Source organism: Jatropha curcas, chromosome 1 (assembly GCF_041381405.1).
Source record: "Jatropha curcas cultivar XTBG-Jc1 chromosome 1, XTBG_Jcur_1.0, whole genome shotgun sequence".
NCBI classification, from domain to species: Eukaryota; Viridiplantae; Streptophyta; class Magnoliopsida; order Malpighiales; family Euphorbiaceae; genus Jatropha; species Jatropha curcas.
The window spans coordinates 29,522,396-29,540,639 of NC_143151.1; the positions used below are offsets into that span (position 1 = coordinate 29,522,396).

The 18,244-nt window shown below is 27.2% G+C and overlaps 2 long non-coding RNA genes across 2 annotated transcripts; both read left to right on the plus strand.

Moving 5' to 3' along the window:
- Nucleotides 1-9,808: 9,808 nt before the first annotated feature.
- LOC119369185 (uncharacterized) lies at nucleotides 9,809-10,323 on the plus strand. The gene is made up of 2 exons (XR_005176858.2): nucleotides 9,809-9,970; nucleotides 10,064-10,323. It is a non-coding gene; the product is annotated as an uncharacterized LOC119369185 (long non-coding RNA).
- Nucleotides 10,324-14,401: 4,078 nt separating this feature from the next.
- Nucleotides 14,402-17,039, plus strand: LOC149499330 (uncharacterized). The gene is made up of 2 exons (XR_016322732.1): nucleotides 14,402-15,178; nucleotides 16,866-17,039. It is a non-coding gene; the product is annotated as an uncharacterized LOC149499330 (long non-coding RNA).
- Nucleotides 17,040-18,244: the final 1,205 nt, after the last annotated feature.

An 18,244-nucleotide genomic window follows, 5' to 3' on the forward strand; every position in this document is an offset into this window, starting at 1 on the left:
TTTTACTGTTTATATCCGCTTTAAATTTATTTAAAGTGCTCTTCAAACAGGTAGGATATTTATAAATTTTAAACAATTTAAATCTGAATTTATTTAAATCACATCTTTTAATAATAACGAGTAGGTACCCATGAATAGATAATTCACTGTGCATACTCGTTTCAAATCTGTTTATAACTACTCTATATCCCCATATAACGATCAGATATCATGAAAACCTTGTTTCACTCTCATCGGTCTAATTTTGGTGCTAACCATTCTCGAAACAAATACCTTGAAATACTCGTCCAGCTTTCATATGTCTAATTTAGATGCTAGCCATTTCTTTCAGTTGGTTAACTCTAACTATAGGTGTGAAGCTTACGGATATTATTTTTTTATTGTCTAATTTTTACCGTATTGAAATTAGAATGCAATTCTAACAGAAAGGTCCATGTGAATGGTTGAGGATTAAAATTATTTTAGAGTACAGTTAATTCAATTCTGAAAGTTCAAGTAAATAAAAAAATGGCAATTAAAAAGTTTCAAATAAAATTGAAGAACCATAACCAAGTAGTATACATTATACTACTATGTACTACTTAGATTCCTTTTTTTTTTTTTTCTGAAAATATCTTCTTGAAAAAATATTTTTTAAATTTTATACAACGGGAGCTCTTAGAAAAACTAGTTAATAGAAACTACTTTTTATGATTTAGAAGAAAAATTAAGTCCGTCGAAAAAACAATTAACCATGTGGATCTTGCACGTGCACAGTGTGGTCCTTGTAAACCTTCTGATTGTGGGTGCACGGAGACTCTCCTTACTACCAAATTGTGATATTCGCTACCATCTCCGTTGCACGCCCAAAGCTGAATGCAAGTGTTGTCTAAATGATATTACTTCAGCAGTTGTTAAAAATTAAATTACTATGAATAAAGCAGTGTCTCGACATAGAAAAAAAAAATTTTAAAAGAGTGTCTTTCTTTGTATATATATCCATAATTTGTACGAGCTATTTAAATATGTTAATAGAAGAGTGTTTTTCTTAATATATTTTTATTTGAAAATAAAGTAAATTTCATATTATGGAAAATTGATATCAAATCATATAATATCAATAAATTTTATAACCAATCACAAATGAGAAAATTTGTGACAAACACTAAAATTGTTTATCTTTTTTAGCATTCGCTGAGTACTAGGATTTGATAGAACCCTAAAAGGGATTTATATAAGAGCAGGGCATGCAATTACTCTTGGTGAAATTAATTGCGGATATTTGATTCTGAGGTTTTAGGGAGTGATTGTTTCAAACGAGATTGACTTAAGCACTAGATCTTTTTTCTTGGGTATTTTACTCCTAAATTCTAGAGGGCGATTGCTCAATGAAATTGGTCTAAGCCTAAAATCCTTCTACATTTTTTTTTTTTATATATAATCTATTTGATAAAACTGAGGCATCTGATAAATGTTTCAGAAGCTGACACGACAGAAAAATAAAACTAGTATTGTCATATGTGATATCGCTAAAAAAAGAGTAATCTATATGATATAGAAAAGAAGATCAGTAGTTAATCTTATATGGAAACCAAGTGTAAATAGCACAATTTGCTACTTAACAATATACTGGAATATAGAATGACAAATGTTAAAAGTATAAATGAAAAATTAAAAAAAAAATTCATGCAAGTAATTTATTAGCTGTGTATATCAATACGTCTTTTCATTCCTTAATATAGATATTAAAAATATATATGTATATATATAAATATATATATTTATATATACATATACACACACAAATGTTAGAAGCATAAATGAGATGAAATTTTGATGTTTGGAGGTGTAAGGTTGCTTTTGTGGTACATGTTTTCTCGGGTAATCTAGGGTTTACACATCAAAATAAGATGAAATTTTGAATTTAGAGTTTAATTAATTTATGGTAGTATATTTGCCATAATTTGTTTTATTTCGAATTCATCTCTTATTGATTACTTCTTTTCTAGTAATTTAGGGTTTATTCTATTAAAATAACATAAAATTTGAATCTAAGGTGAAATTGTAATTGAATGCAACCCTTAGTTGAATTTATGAAGTAATTATATATATTTGCTATAATTTAAATTCGAGATAAAGCCGTGATAAAAAGTTAAAATTGAAGTATCTCAGTGATTAAATTCATTTTGGAGAGCAATTATTACAATCGCCAAGTTTGAGGCAGTTTATATAATTTAGCCAACCCATTTTTTATATAATTTACCCAACTCATTTTTTGAGTTAAGTTACTCAAGTATAAGTTGTAGATATTTAATATATTTTGTTCACTAATTTTGCCGGGTATAATTCACAAAAAATTTCAATTGAGGTACATGAGAGATTAAGTTGGATTTATGGTGAAATTATTACAAGATGTAAAGTTTGAGATATATTTAATGGTTTACCGATAAAGACTCTAATTAGTTGTGATATATTGCCGTATAAAAAAAAAAAAAAAATCCTCTCTCATTAGGTTTTCTAGTAAATCACTTACTATTTATATTACACTCCATAATATAATTAATACTCAAATCTGGTTTAAATGGATTAGGGTGAGTACTTACAAAAATTTACCCCCTTTCTTGCCTAATAATATATGATCCATAAATACACATCCCATAAAATCATCCTTTAGGTTAAAATTAAGCATGACAACTAATTCTATTAAAACCATTTTGACGAGTCTCTTGATATGTGCTCTTGTATTGTCTCCAATTGTGCCCATCGAAGCAGCTCGTCTTAATCATCGAGGTACATAATTACTTATTGCATGTTACCATTGATTATGTATTTTAAATATGTTATCATTGTTTTAATATGAATACTAATGTTGCAGAGCTTCGTACTATACCAAATTGTGATATTCAACATTATATCTATTTGCCTGCCGAAAGAAGGTGTATGCAAGTGTTGTCCAGAAGATATTTCCCCTAACTGACTGTTGAAAATTAAATTACTCTTAATAAATGGGTGTCTCGATATGAATATAAATTAAAAAAGTGACTCCTCTTTATATATATTATCCATGATTTGTATGAGTTATTTAAATATGTTGTAGCTAAATGTGAATGTAAGTCTTTTTTTAAAAGATACTTCCTCTAGTAGTAGCTTAAAATAAAATTTTACTATGCACAAAGGAATGTCTCAATATGAATATAAATTAAAAGAATATCTTTTTTTTTTATATATTTATTCATAATTTTCATGAGTTATTAAAATATGTTAATAAAAGAGTGTCTTTCTTAATATATTTATGTTTAAGAATAAAGTAAATTTCATAGTGCGGTAAATTGATAGCAAATCATATAACATCAACAAATTTTATAACCAATCACAAATAAGAAAATTATGACAAAGAAATAACTAAAAATTTATTAAAAGAAAACAAAATCTCTCGCTATAGCCAATGAAAAAAAATAAAAAAACAATGAAATATAAAAAAAAAAAAAAAATTAACCAAATCCATGCGACAGGTCGCTTTATTAAATCAAGGAAAAAAAAAGGTTTATAACTGCTAGAAAAATATCTGAACTATATCTCCAACGAAAAAATATGTTGTTGTTTCCAGAGCGAATTAATATTATATCTTTTAAAAAAAATGATGTTATTTTTATAGCGAATTTCGTTAATGGTAGAGCCAAATTTACCCTTTTCATTCATTATATTTGTCTCATCTCTCATTTGTTTCTTCACTCAAAATCAGATACATAATTACTTACTGTAGAATGTAGTAGCTCATTCAAGTGCAAGAGCTGAATGTAGAGTTATGGCAGGGGTGAGCAAAATGACGGATCGAACCAAAAATCAAATCGACTCATTTCGGTTCGATTCGGTTTGATGTCAAAGAGAGATTTGGTTGGTCAGTTCGTTCAGTTTGAATCAAATTTACTGATTGTTCAATTCGGTTACACAAATATGCGGCGGTTGGGCTTAGAACCGACCCCAAATGATAAAAACCGATAAAAATATACTGATCCGTTGTTTGATTCATTTAATATAAAAAAACTTAATTTATATTTTGTGACTTCAGTTCAGTTCATTTGAATTGAACAGACCATTTGCTCAGCCTTAAGTTATGGCCCTAGGAGCTTATGAATTGTTATGGCTTAAGAAGTTAATGGAAAAATTGAAGCTTTTAGAGTCTGAAGCCTCAATCTTATCTTATGATAACAAGACTACTATTAGCATTACTCAGAATTTAATTCAACATGATATAACAAAGTACATAGAGATCGATAGACACTTCATAAAAAAGAAAATCATTCAAGGTGTTTTGAAGTTTATTCATGCAACTTCTAATAATCAACCGACGGATATCTTTACTAAAAAACTATAAGTAGTAAAATATTTCACAACTTAATAGGTAAGTTGGGCACATATAATATCTTTCATACGAACTTGAGGAGGAGTATAAATAGTTCTAAGTATAAATAGGCTTGTAACAATTTATTTCACAAGATGAAATGAAAATTCTCTTCACACAATGGAAATTCATGATTAACATGTATAATTAATTAAGAAAAAAAGTGAATGTCAATCATTGGCTATGACAAAATGCATTAATGAACATAATTTCATTCAAAAATTAAATCTTTTTCCTACCATTATATCCCTCCAAATTTATTAAGGGTTAGATTAGTCTATTTGATATCAATGAGCCACGCTCATCGTGACCCGAATAGTAGAGTCCTTTTTATATAACAAAATGAGGCGAAATATATTAAATTCACTCGTGACTTCTTGCAAAAAAATCTGTGAGACTTCAAATTTTACAAACGATTTATTGTGCGATAAAATTATGAATTTTGGTAAAATTATACACTTATTACACCAACCATGTGGATCTTGCACGTGCACGGTGTTCCTTGTAAACTCTATATCTGTTTAAAATTCTTTTTGAATCATCATTTATAATTTTAATATTCATATTTTGATAAATTTATTTAACTAATACCTAAACTTACTCTTCATGAATTGGGTGGATAGAATACCCAGAAAACCACCACATGTAACTATTAATAAACTCCCTAACTCAAATTCATTTCATATGAAATAGAAATAGTTAAAATTTTAAAAAATAAAAATAAATTTTAAATTCTTAAATAACAAAATTCATAGATAAACAAAAACATCTAGAAAAAAAAAATGTTTTCAGCCTTCTTAATAATATGATAAACTAACAAGGTTAATTTTGTCCAAACAATAAAATATGCTCTGGCATTAAATAATCTTTGCTCTGTAAATAACAACACAAAAAAGGATACTTAAAAGATGAATAGAATTAAAGATGATTTATTAATAATGTTTTTATTGTTACAGGAGAGTAATTGATTTATTCGGTTAGTGTCCAATAAATTTTGGAATCAAACTGAAATAATTCAATTTTTTTTTTTTTTTTTGGAGAAAGTTATTTATATCTTATATATGGAGAGTCCAATATGTCTGAATTTACAATGCCTTTAAGTAAGTGAGGCAAAGAAGCAAAAGTGAAAAAATAACAATTAAAAATAATTCAATTATATATATATATATATATATATATATATATATATATATATATATATATATATATATATGAAAACTAAAATAAAGAGAAAGTTAAGACGTTTTCATTGTTGAGCATCTTATTTTTCTTTTTTCTAGAAATTTTTAAATTTTTTTATTTTTCTGTATTGTGATTGGACAATTTAAATATTTTAATTAATAATTTAGTATAAATTATTCATATTAAATGATTTAAATTAATGAACCTTATTTATATATAACTATAACTATCTATCTATCATAAAACACTTTATTTGAATAGCTTAAATTATAAACTACCTAAAATTTAGCTGAATTTTTAAATCCAAACACAAGTTATAGTTTTTCAATATAATAGTGCTCCTTGAATTATTTGTATCTCTTTGCACGATACTTTTTTATTTTTTGGGTTTTTATTGTTTTTTTATTTCATTTCAAAGCACGATACTTTATTCATTACCAATTTATTATTGACAGTGATTTTTCGCAAGTATACAAAATCATGACAAGTAATAAAAAATGAGTAGAGTATCGTTCGAATTATATACGAAGTACCAAAATTATGTTAACCTACTATTATTTAAACTGTAATAAAGGGAATTATTTTAAAAAATTAACTTCAACAAATAAAAGAGAATAAAAAGAAATTAAGTAAGGCAATTTTTGATAAAAAGAAATCAAGAATTAAAAACTACTCGGGATTATGATTTCACTTAATTCTATCCAATTTATTTTATTAGTTTGATAATCAATTTTAATTGTTCAAGTAGGGAAAATAATCCTAAAATCACTAATAAGCTCTTTCGATGTATTGTTAGCTATTTTAATTCAGTCTAATTACCTATCTTCCAATAGCGCGATCAAAACACGAATTTAACAATTTAAGTTTAATGGTTTGTTTATGAATTTATAATCTAAGGTTGTTAACTTATGAAAACCCCCACGAGTCAAACCATATAGCTATTTTAACTCAGTCTAATTACCTATTTTCCAATAGCGCGATTAAAACACGAATTAAATCATTAAGTTTTATGGTTTCTTTATAAATTCATAATCTAAGGTTGTTAACCTATGAAAACTCCCATGAGTCAAACCTTATAGCTTCCACATCGAGTTATTATTCTCATGTAATTTATTATCTTTTTCATATCAAAAACTCTTCTCCCGATAGTGATTAATGAAATAAATCAATCCAGGGGAGAAACTCTGCTTGGAAACATTAAGTTCAATAATAAATTATACTTTGAACAAAGAAAAACAAATCTAATATTATAAATTGGAGAATAAATTAAGCTACATCAAATCCCTAATATGAGAATTTAGTTCGACATAGTAATTAAATGAAACTTAATTAAGCTTGAAAATAATTACATAATCAATATGAATAATGAAAAGTAAAAGCAAGATTAAGAGTTTAGAGATAAAAACTAGTCAACAAATAATGTTGACTGCTTCTTTGAATCTTTACACAAATCTTGAGCACTTGAAGTGTTGAAGAGAGAGAGAAAACAATAGAACAAATGATGGAATATACAATGAATGGATTCTCTCTTTATATAGACTTTTTGGGGAAAACTCCGACTTCGTTTAGGAAATAGAGTCTTTATTAATTAGCGAATCTTTTGGAGATAGGAGACTGTTTAGACTTTTAATTTCTTCTCAATTAGGACTTTCCCATGCATCTAAATAAGATTTAAACTTGATTGGCACGTCAGAAAAATATCTCATATGGGCCCATGCAAGTGGTAGGGACTGGGCTAACGTTTTCGACCCAAAGCAAAACTTGATCTTCAGCACGGGCGTGCTGTGGGGCATGGGCTGAGCGTGTTGAAGCCTTAGTTCTAAGGTGATCACAGCACGAGCCGTGTTCGTCCGCACGTTCTGAGACAAATTTGTGGCACGGGCGTACTGATCTGCACGGCTAGGGCGTGCTAGGCTCTCAGTTACCAAGATTGATGCAACACGGGCCATGCTTAGGTGAGCACGCCCTTAAATCTATATCATTCTGTGGCACGGGCGTGCCAGATAGCACGGCTAGGACGTGCTAGGCTCTAAATCTCCAAATTGATTTTTTCTGAATCTTACACGAGCGTGCTGGGCTGCACAGCCAAGGTGTGCCAGACTTTGAAAGTTTTGCTTTACTTCGCTCTTTTCTGTATCAAAATCCTATAAATTTCCTCAAAATCAAGTGAATTATGTCTCAAGGAAGCTTTGAACAAAAACATAACTAAAAATGAACAAAAACTAATTAAAGTAATTAAAAATACTAAAAATTCTAATAAAAACTATATTAAAAATACTATAAAACTAGTACCTATTATTGAATTTGACCTGCATATTGTGACTGTTTGAGGGATGGTGACTCTGGCATTTGCGGCTGGAGTAGTAACTCTCATTTGACTTCTTTTTCCAGTTACGCGTCCTGATTTGCATAATGACCGAACAAATAATTGTAGCTGTTGGCATGGATATTGTTCTTGGAATTAAACCTGTGGCATCTTGAAGGTGAAGAGACACTACTAATTTCATGTGCTTAATTTTTTGCACTGTCGTGATGTTTATTATGCTTATTCCATAGTTTTTAAGTTTCAGACGTTTCATATTTGCGAGTCTCCATAGGATTATGCAGACAAAAACAAGACTTTTATTGTTTTTTTATTTTATTTCTTCTTAATCAAAGCTCTCCCTGAAAAGTTCACATAATAGATTCTCTCTCTTTTTTTCTTTTTTTTTTATTTCTTTGATTTTTATAATTCTTATACTAGAAAGTGTTCTAAATTAAATTAAAATAATATTATACTTTCTATATAACATTTCAATAAATATTCCAAGATATTCGTTATCTCTTCAAATATTTTCACAAAAACCTCAATTCAAAAATCATATCCTTTTTACTTACTACACTACAACCAATGAAATGAGATAAAATTTAAATTACTAATTTATCGAAACTATTAAAAACGTTTTTCAAAAAGGCCATATGATCTCTTTTATTATATATTCCCACAAATTTTTTTTCCTAGCTTAATCATTTTTTATATAAAAGGCTAAAAATAGTGAAATTGGAAACTAAATATGATTTTATTCATTTTACAAGCATTGAGGGGTCATATGACAAAATCAAAGTGTAAATATATATATTATCCATATTTAATTATTTAAATTGTTAAATTTTATCTATGTATAATTATCTTTGAGTTGTATTTAAATACAACTTAAATATTTTAACAAATATATTCCTGTATGTATGATTATCACAAGGTATTTGAATTGTATTTAAATACAACTAGAGTTGCAATAAAACTTATTTAATATTTAAGTTGTATTTAAATATGATTAGATCGCAGCAAAATTTATAGCAATGAGCAATTTTTGAAGTCTGATGGAAGCATTCTATAATTATAAAGAGTTTGGTCTAACTCGAGCTTTTAACCATGCGATAAAGAATCTCTCTCCATCTTCTTTGTTCATACTATGAGCTGTAGTTTGTATTTTTGCAGTCATATATATATGTTCTGTTATTTCATAAATTTATTAATGATTTTGATTAGTTGTAGTGGTTGGCTAACCCAATTGTCTTTAGAGTTGTATTAATATTCAATTTCACCTTTTAACTTGGCGCTGTAATGGAATTTGATTTTGAAACATAATTTTAGATTTTGATATTTGTTTTATAGGTTGATAAACGCATTGCTTTCTCTTTTTAATTTTAATTTTAATTTTGTAAAAAGCATATCAGGTCCGTAGAGAGGATTGGAAAAAAGTATGCATTATATGTTGTTTTGACTCAGTTTATATTGTTGTTTATATCCGTGAAATTTTTTTTAAAATTTAAACAAAAAGAATTATCTCACCCCCAATATGTATTTTTTTTGGTAGGTTTTTGATTATTCTTCCAAATAATTTGATTATTCATAATAACTTATTAAAATAATAATGTAATCAACTATAACAATTAATAAAATAATATTTAAATACCCGTGAGCGAAACGTGATTTTTTAATATAAAAATGAATCCAATCGAATTTAAAAGAAAATTGAATTAAAATTCAACCAAAATAACAAAAAATTGTAGATATATTGCTATGTTGTACTGTAATTACCTAATTAAGTGATATAATGCCTGATTTAAATAATTTTGGTAATAAATCATTCTGAATTAATTCATATATGTCAATAAATCGTAATCAGAGTTGTACCACAACTTTATATAAAATATAAATATAAATAATATGTGATCTATAAATCTATAAATACCCATCTAAATTCATCAACATATCATCAAATAAATCCTAGTATCGTCCTTGAACTTAAAATTAAGTCATGGCAATTAATCCTCTCAAAACTCTTTTGGTGACTCTCTTGGTCTGTGCACTAGTAGTGTCTCCAATGATGACCATCGAGGCATCTCCTCTTAATCATCATCGAGGTATATACTATATAATTACTTATTGCATGTCACCAATGGCTATATATTTTGAATATATTTACCATTGTTTTAATATGAATGCTAATGTTGCAGAGCTCCGAAAGGTACCATCAAATTGTGATCCCGGCTATTATCTCATATGCACGCCGAATGGTGAATGCAAGTGTTGTCCAGATGGCACTCTTCCTAGCGGTTGCTGAAAATCAAATTATTATGAATGAATAAAAGAGTATCTCCATATGGATATAAATTAAAAGAATGTCTCTCTTTATATATTTGTCCATAATTGGTATGAGCTATTCAATTATGTTATAGCTATCATATGTTAATAAAAGAGTACCTCCCTTAATATATTTATGTTTGGTAATAAACAACTTTGATACTATTGATGGAATTTGTTTTCTTATTTTATTTTGTTATTCATATTTTAGTATTCACATGACGAATATCGGAAAACTTTTGAGTATTATATTAAAGTAAATTGGAAAATTTTTGAGTATTATATTAAAGAAATTTTCATACTGTCGAAAATTGATAGAAAATAATATAATATCAACAAATTTTTATAACCAATGGCAAATAACAAAAAAATATATTAAAAGAAAACAAAATCTCTCACCATAGCCAAAGCACAATTTTGACCAAATCGATGTGAATAGAGTAAACTTAGACATATAATCCACGATATAAGTGATAAAAAATACTAGTTTTATGAATTTATTATATACTGCTTGTTTCTAATAAAATCTATCGGAGTTTCATCCTTTTTTTTATCAGCAATTTGAATTATTATTTTATTAATTTGTTGCAATACTACTTTAAAAATAAATTAAGATTGAAATTATAATTAAAAATAATATAAACATCGACTCTATAATCAATCAAACTTAATTAAATAGAAAACATAAGATTTGAATTAAAATTAAGAATTAATCGTTTTGCATGTTTTATCCTTCAGCTTATTAATTATCTTCCTCCCCTTGAAGGTAATTGAATGATGGTTATTGACAATGGCAAAGGAATCACAATGTTTGTTTTGTCGATCTAGGGAGTGTAATCTTGAATTAATATTCATCTCATTATTTTTACATCTTAAAATTGATTCGATTTTAAATGAAATACACCATCTTGATTATTTATTTATTTATTATATGATTACTTGAGTTTGATTTTCTTATTTATTATTTAAATACTTGGGTTAGATATGGAGTCCATATTTACATTATTTTAATCAAAATTTCAATATTAGTTTACTGTTAGAGTGCAGTTGGAATACATTGACAAGTTCAGGTGTTATTCAATTATACCCTAAAAGCAAATTATGGTATAATTGCAACTAAGTTGTTAAGTACTAGATCCCAAGATACAAAAGTGGCTTTAGATATATACTTATTTTGAATCTTCCTTAAGTAATCTCGGAGATAAGTCATTTCAAAATAGATCGAGATTCGAATCTCTTCTCCTTGTGCTAAATGAAAAAGTCATTTCAAAATACTATAAAATCAACCATAACCATATATATAAGTGGTAAATATTCCTGGTTCTAGGAATTGATTATGAAATGCCTATTTCTAATAAAATCTATAAGAGTTCTTTGATTACGGAGTTTCATATATTTGATAAAATAATAAATTATATTAAGATTGATATTAAATATATATATATATATATATATATATATATATATATATATAAAAGGATTTTAATTTATTAGTTAAAAAATAAAAGCAATTTAATTTTTGTTAGCATATTAACTTTCCATCTAAATCTAAATTTCATTGGATAAATTACAAAATTATATTATATATTAAATAAAGTAAAAATGTAAGGTAATTTAAGAATTTTAATTTTATTGGTTAAAACATAATGGTAATTTAATTTCAATTGGTTATATTATATTATATAAAGTCATATTAAATAAGGTAAGAATATGATATATTTAATTATAATTTTTAACAAATATTTAATTTCAAGTAACTTATTCTTTAAAAAAAAGTTGTAATTTGTGATTATTTATTAAAGAATATATTATAAGATTTATCGATCAATATAAAATAGAAAATAAAACTTATTGAAAACATATATATAATATAAAATTATGATAAAACATGTTATATTAGCAAACTATATAATAAATTGAAAGAATTTTTTTCCTAAAAAAAGGCAACCATAAAATTAATTGTATACTCATAGACTTCATCAAAAAATAAAAAAAAATCAAAATTATTTTATAAAATTAATTGAATGTTAGAAAATTAATCAAAACTAATTCCAAATTTGTAAAGTGGCTTTAACAGCTTTTTTTTTTCTTTTTTAAATCTCTCTTATAGATTTCTAAATCATAATAATTCAATTATTTTAATATAAAATTGAATCCAACAAAATTTAAAAGGAAAGTGAATTAAAAAATAACAAAAAATTTTAGATATATTGCCGAATTGAACAGTAACTCTAATAAATAGATATAATACTAAATCGAATCAATTTTGGTAATCAATCATACTGAATTAATTCATATATTCATATATGTCAATAAATCGTAATCACAATTAGTATCATAACCTTAAATAAAATATAAATATAAATGATATGTGATCCATAAATCTATAAATACCCATCTAAATTCATCAACATATCATCAAACAAACCCTAATATCTTTCTCGGGCTTAAAAAATTAAGTAATGGCAACCAATTCTCTCAAAACTCTTTTGGTGACTCTGTTGGTCTGTGCACTAGTAATGTCTCCGATGATGCCCATTGAAGCATCTCCTCTTAATCATCGTCGAGGTATATCCTATATCATTACTTATTGCATGTCATCAATGGCTGTATATTTTAAATATATTTACGGTTGTTTTAATATGAATCCTAATGTTGCAGAGCTCCGTAGATTACCACCAAATTGTGACCCTGGCTATTATCTTGTATGCAAGCCCAACAATGAATGCAAGTGTTGTGAAGAAGGCACGCCTCCTAGCAATTGCTGAAAATCAAATTATTATGAATAAATGAGTATTTCAATAAGAATATAAATTAGAAGACTGTCTCTCTTTATATATTTATTTATAACTTGTATGAGCTACTCAAATATGTTTAGCTATCATATCTTAATAAAAGAGTACCTCCCTTAATATATTTATTTATGTTTGAAAACAAAGAACTTTGAGTTTATATTATTTATTATATTATTGATGGAATTTATTTTCTTATTTTATTTTGTTATTCATATTTTAATTTAGTATTCACATGTGAATCTTGGAAAAAAGTAGTAGTTTTCCAGCATATAAATTTTCAAATCCAATTGAAATAATTTAAATATTTTAATGTATAACCGAATCCAATCAAAATAAGCAAATTTTTTAGATATATTCCTGGATTGAATTGTAATTTCTTAATTAAGTAGATATAATTTTTTAGTTTGAAGATATAATTATTCTCCCTGAGCAATCCCAGAGATAAGTCATTTAAAAAAAGATCGAGATTCGAATCTCCTCTCCTAGTACTAAAAAAAAAAAGGTCATTTCAAAATACTATAAAATCAACAAAAACCATATATATAAGTGGTAAATATCCCGGTTCTAGGAATTGATTATGAAATGCCTATTTCTAATAAAATCTATAAGAGTTCTTTGATTACCGAGTTTCATATATTTGATAAAATAAATAATAAATTATATTGCACATTGTTTAAGATATATATATATATATATATATATATATATATATATATATATATATATATATATACATATATATATAAAGAATTTTAATTTTATTGGTTAAAAAATAAAAATAATTTAATTTTTGTTTGCATATTAATTTTTCATCTAAATCTAAATTTCATTGGATAAATTATGAAATTATATTATACATTAAATAAGATATATATTAAATATGGTAAAAATATAAGGTAATTTAAGAATTTTAATTTCATTGGTTAAAATAAAGTGGTAATTTAATTTCGATTGATTATATTATATTATATAAAGTACATATTAAATAAGGTAAGAATATAATATATTTAATTAATACTTTTAACAAATATTTAATTTCAAGTAACTTATTGAAATATCCGGAATTTTTATTTTTTAAAACTTTTGAATTTTTATTAAATCAAAAATCGAAAATTTCAACCGTGTCGGATGTAAATGTAATACAGTCTCTCAATTCGAGTCCAAATTTTCAAATTGAGCCCAAGCCCAAAACAGTTTATTTGGAAATGTTTAATTTGGGAACACTTAAAATTTTCGATGAAATAAAATGGAGCTCTAGTTACTAAACGATAATGAATGTAGGTATTTGTATGTAACTACTATATAAATTAATCATCCTAAAATCAAATGTCATTATTATTAATGTTTTATTATTAATGAGTAAATGGAGAAATATTACGAAACCGAATTAAACAATTAAAATAAATTGAACCGGATCCGAAAATCAATTAAATGTATCGAAAACCGCACGAAATATTCCGAAAACCGAATGAAAAACTCGAAACTCGAACAAAATGAGACCAAATCGCTAAATCGGACCAAGCCAGTTCGAATCGAACCGGATGGCCCAAAAGCCCAATTTCCTTTCTTTCCTTTTTCTTCTTTTCCTTCTTCTTCTTCTTCTTCTTCATTTTCCTCTCGCGCGCGACAGCCTCTCCTCTTCCTCTCCTTCGCGTTTCCGGCCACCGATCAGCAAGATGAAGGTGGCGATCGGTTCCTCTGGCGATGCTGGACACGATTCCAACCTCCCCTCGCTCCGATCGGACCTCCAGCGGCGCGAATCGAGGACATCCCCTTCGACAGTCACGCTCTTCGATCTCCGGCGACTTCTCGCCATTTCTGACGGGCTCAAGGTGAACCGTAGGTCTCGATCGACTCCTCTCCCCCATGTGAACATTTCTCCTCCATTAATTTGTGAATTTGCTTGAGTTTTGATGAACCACCATGGGCGGCGGCTTGAAGGCGGCTGTGGAGGTCGATCCGGCCAAACGAGCCATTGGCTCAACAAATTGATGGTAGATTTGGACTCCTTGCAACTTTTTGAGTCGAATGGTGTGATCGTTGTAAAATTCTGGGCGGTTTGACTTTTTCGGCCACCGTGTACAGTGGATACGGCAGCGGTCCGGCGAGACTCCGGCGAGGACTCCGAGAGGCAGAATGATCTCCTCTTCGCGCGGATCACGAAAATCAAATCCGATTTTTGATCGGTACATTGTAAGGCCTGGTTGCTTATTTTCGGTATAAATTTCAAAACTTGAATTAATTAATTAATTGAATATAAGATTAATTGAATTAGTAAAAATTGGAAATTTATGGACATCGATTATAGAATCGGACTTCTAGGCAGTTGAAGAATAATAAAGATTTTCACCGAAAATAAAAAAAAAAATATTTAAGTTTCAAATTATCAATCTAATTAATCTGTAAATATCGTGAATTATGATTAATTACATTATAAAAAGGGAAATTAATAATTATAATACATCGGTGGTATAATGTCTAGTTATATTAATCAATAGAAATGATTCCTCAAATCATTGGTATAATTAATATCATGGCTAATGCGTACTTTATTTTGATATTACGAATATTAACGTTAATTTACTAATGATACTTATTTGAAGAGTATAAACAAAAACGTTAATTTACTAATGATACTTATTTGAAGAGTATAAACAAATAAATAAATAAACAAGCGTAACGAATGTATATATAGTTTAATAACTTAAATATCGACTAACATTATTATCATTATTATTATTATTATTATTATTAGTAATATTAATATTTTGATTAGTATTATTATAAAATATTACTCAACAAACAACTAAACTTTTTATTTAAAGGCGATACATTAGAATAGATAAATAAATAAGGAAATCCAATATATATCTATAAATATATATATATTTTTAAATTAATGAGTGAATTAAATAACTGATAACCAAAACTAATGAACGAATATGAAATATAATCTTTGAATTAAAATTTTTACTTAAAATTTTATTGTTTATGTTAAAGGTTTATAAATTCCGAAATGCGAGGACAAAGGCTCGAAGCATGTGGCTAGAAAAGCAGTCCCCTTAGAGGACAATAAAGAACTGTGAATAGTGTTAGATAACTAGTATCATCCGTTTGCATTCATGCATTTACGGCTAAATGTTATCATGCATTATTTTGTTGAATTGCCATATTGTGCTGCACTATTTGTTGATATTAAATATTGCTTGATTACTTGTGATGTGATATTGCTGTGCCTTGTTTGTGTGAAATTGGGATGAAGTGGGTCACCATGGATTTATGAGACCGTTACCGTTATATGGATCCTGATTAGCCGGGTAAATGGGAGATCGGCGCCCCTGTGTGCACCTACCGTTACCGTTACCGAAAATCACAGGATGGCTTCTTGTTGTTGGCACCTGATAATTTAGATTTGATTGAAGCTCGCAGGGTGGCCTCCTATTGTGAGCACTTGATGATCTAGATTGGATGGAGACCACCGGGTTGTCTCCTGTTGGCATTTAAAAAGAGAGAGAGAGAGAGAGAGAGAGAGAGACTGGAAAAATAATCAGAGGAGCGGCAGTGTGAGGCTTATACCAGTTAGCCAGAATAGGGGATTGGCTCCCTAGTGCACATGTGAGTGGAAGGGCCATGTGGGAGGACGGCTCATCGGGTTTAGGTGACTCCACTGACTAATTTCCACGTAATATGATTATATGAATGTGATAATAATTGTGATTTCTATTGTATTGCCATTTGTGTGACCAACTGCATGTTCATAAAATTAATCGGTGACCAGGTAAGAATATTTTTAGCATCTGTGTGATTGTGTGGGTTGAGAGGGTTATCTAATCCTACTCATTGAGTTTGGCGCTCACCTCTGCCTACCTATTTTTTTCAGGTAATAGAAGAAAGAAGAGTCTTATGGAATTGAAACATTAATTATCAAGGGCTGTTAGTGAATGAAATAATGAAGTAAATGTAAAGGTAGAGTTCCGCAATTGTATTCCAGTTGGGTTGTAAATGAATAATAAAAGTCCATATTAAATATATGAACTGTATTAGTGATACATAATTGAAATAAATTATTGGGCCTCCATCCACAATTATGAATAGGAAATGAAGTTTGCATAATATAGGCTTACTACGGGCTTCGGGGGCTTTAAGCCCACCCAGGTCCTAGTGTCGGTCCGATCCATGGAAATGGGTCGTGACACTTATTCTAAAAAAAATTTGTAATTTGTGATTATTATTAAGGAATATATTATAAGATTTATCGATTAATATAAAATAGAAAATAAATCTTACTGAAAACATATATATAATATAAAATTATGATAAAACATGTTATATTAGCAAACCATATAACAAAATTGAAAGAATTTTTTTTTACTAAAAAGGGCAACCATAAAATTAATTGTATACTCATAGACTTCATAAAAAATAAAAAAAAAAAATCAAAATTATAGATGATGCTTTAAGATAATGATTAATATATTAATTATTATAATATTTTAAATTGGTTTATTATATTTTAGTAATATAGACAATTTATGGTATTATATTATATATAAACAGTTAAGTTAATTAAATTAAATTTGTTGATAAGTAATTTTAGTTGGTTGTCAAACTATGATAATGATTAATTATTATAAATACGTTATTTCCTTGACAAGTTATTTAATTATTGAATTCATTTTTATTTTATTATTCTACAACATGTTATTTTTTCGATTTTGTGAATACTTTTAGATTTTTAGTAATATAAATTATTCATAATATTATAGTTTATAACAAAAAAAAAATGAATAAAAATTATATGCATAAATTAAATTACATTTACTTGCAATGTATAAAAATAAACAAATCAATCAAGAAAACTAGAATAATAATTGTCATCGCATTTTGTTGATCATCGACGTCTGATTGAAAGCTTATTCAGAAAACAAAAAGTTTCACAAGTTTTCTATATCTACGTGATTGAAATCTTAATTCTGATTATTGAATGTTAAAAAATTAATCAAAACTATTCCAAATTTGTAAAGTGGCTTTAACAGCTTTTTTTTTTTTTTTTTTAATCTCTCTCATAAATTTCTAAATCATAATAATTCAATTATTTTAATATAAAATTGAATCCAGCAAAATTTAAAAGGAAAATGAATTAAAAAAATAACAAAAAATTTTAGATATATTGCTGGATTGAACTGTAATTGCCTAATAAATAGATATAATACTAAATGGAATCAATTTTGGTAATCAATCGTACTGAATTAATTCATA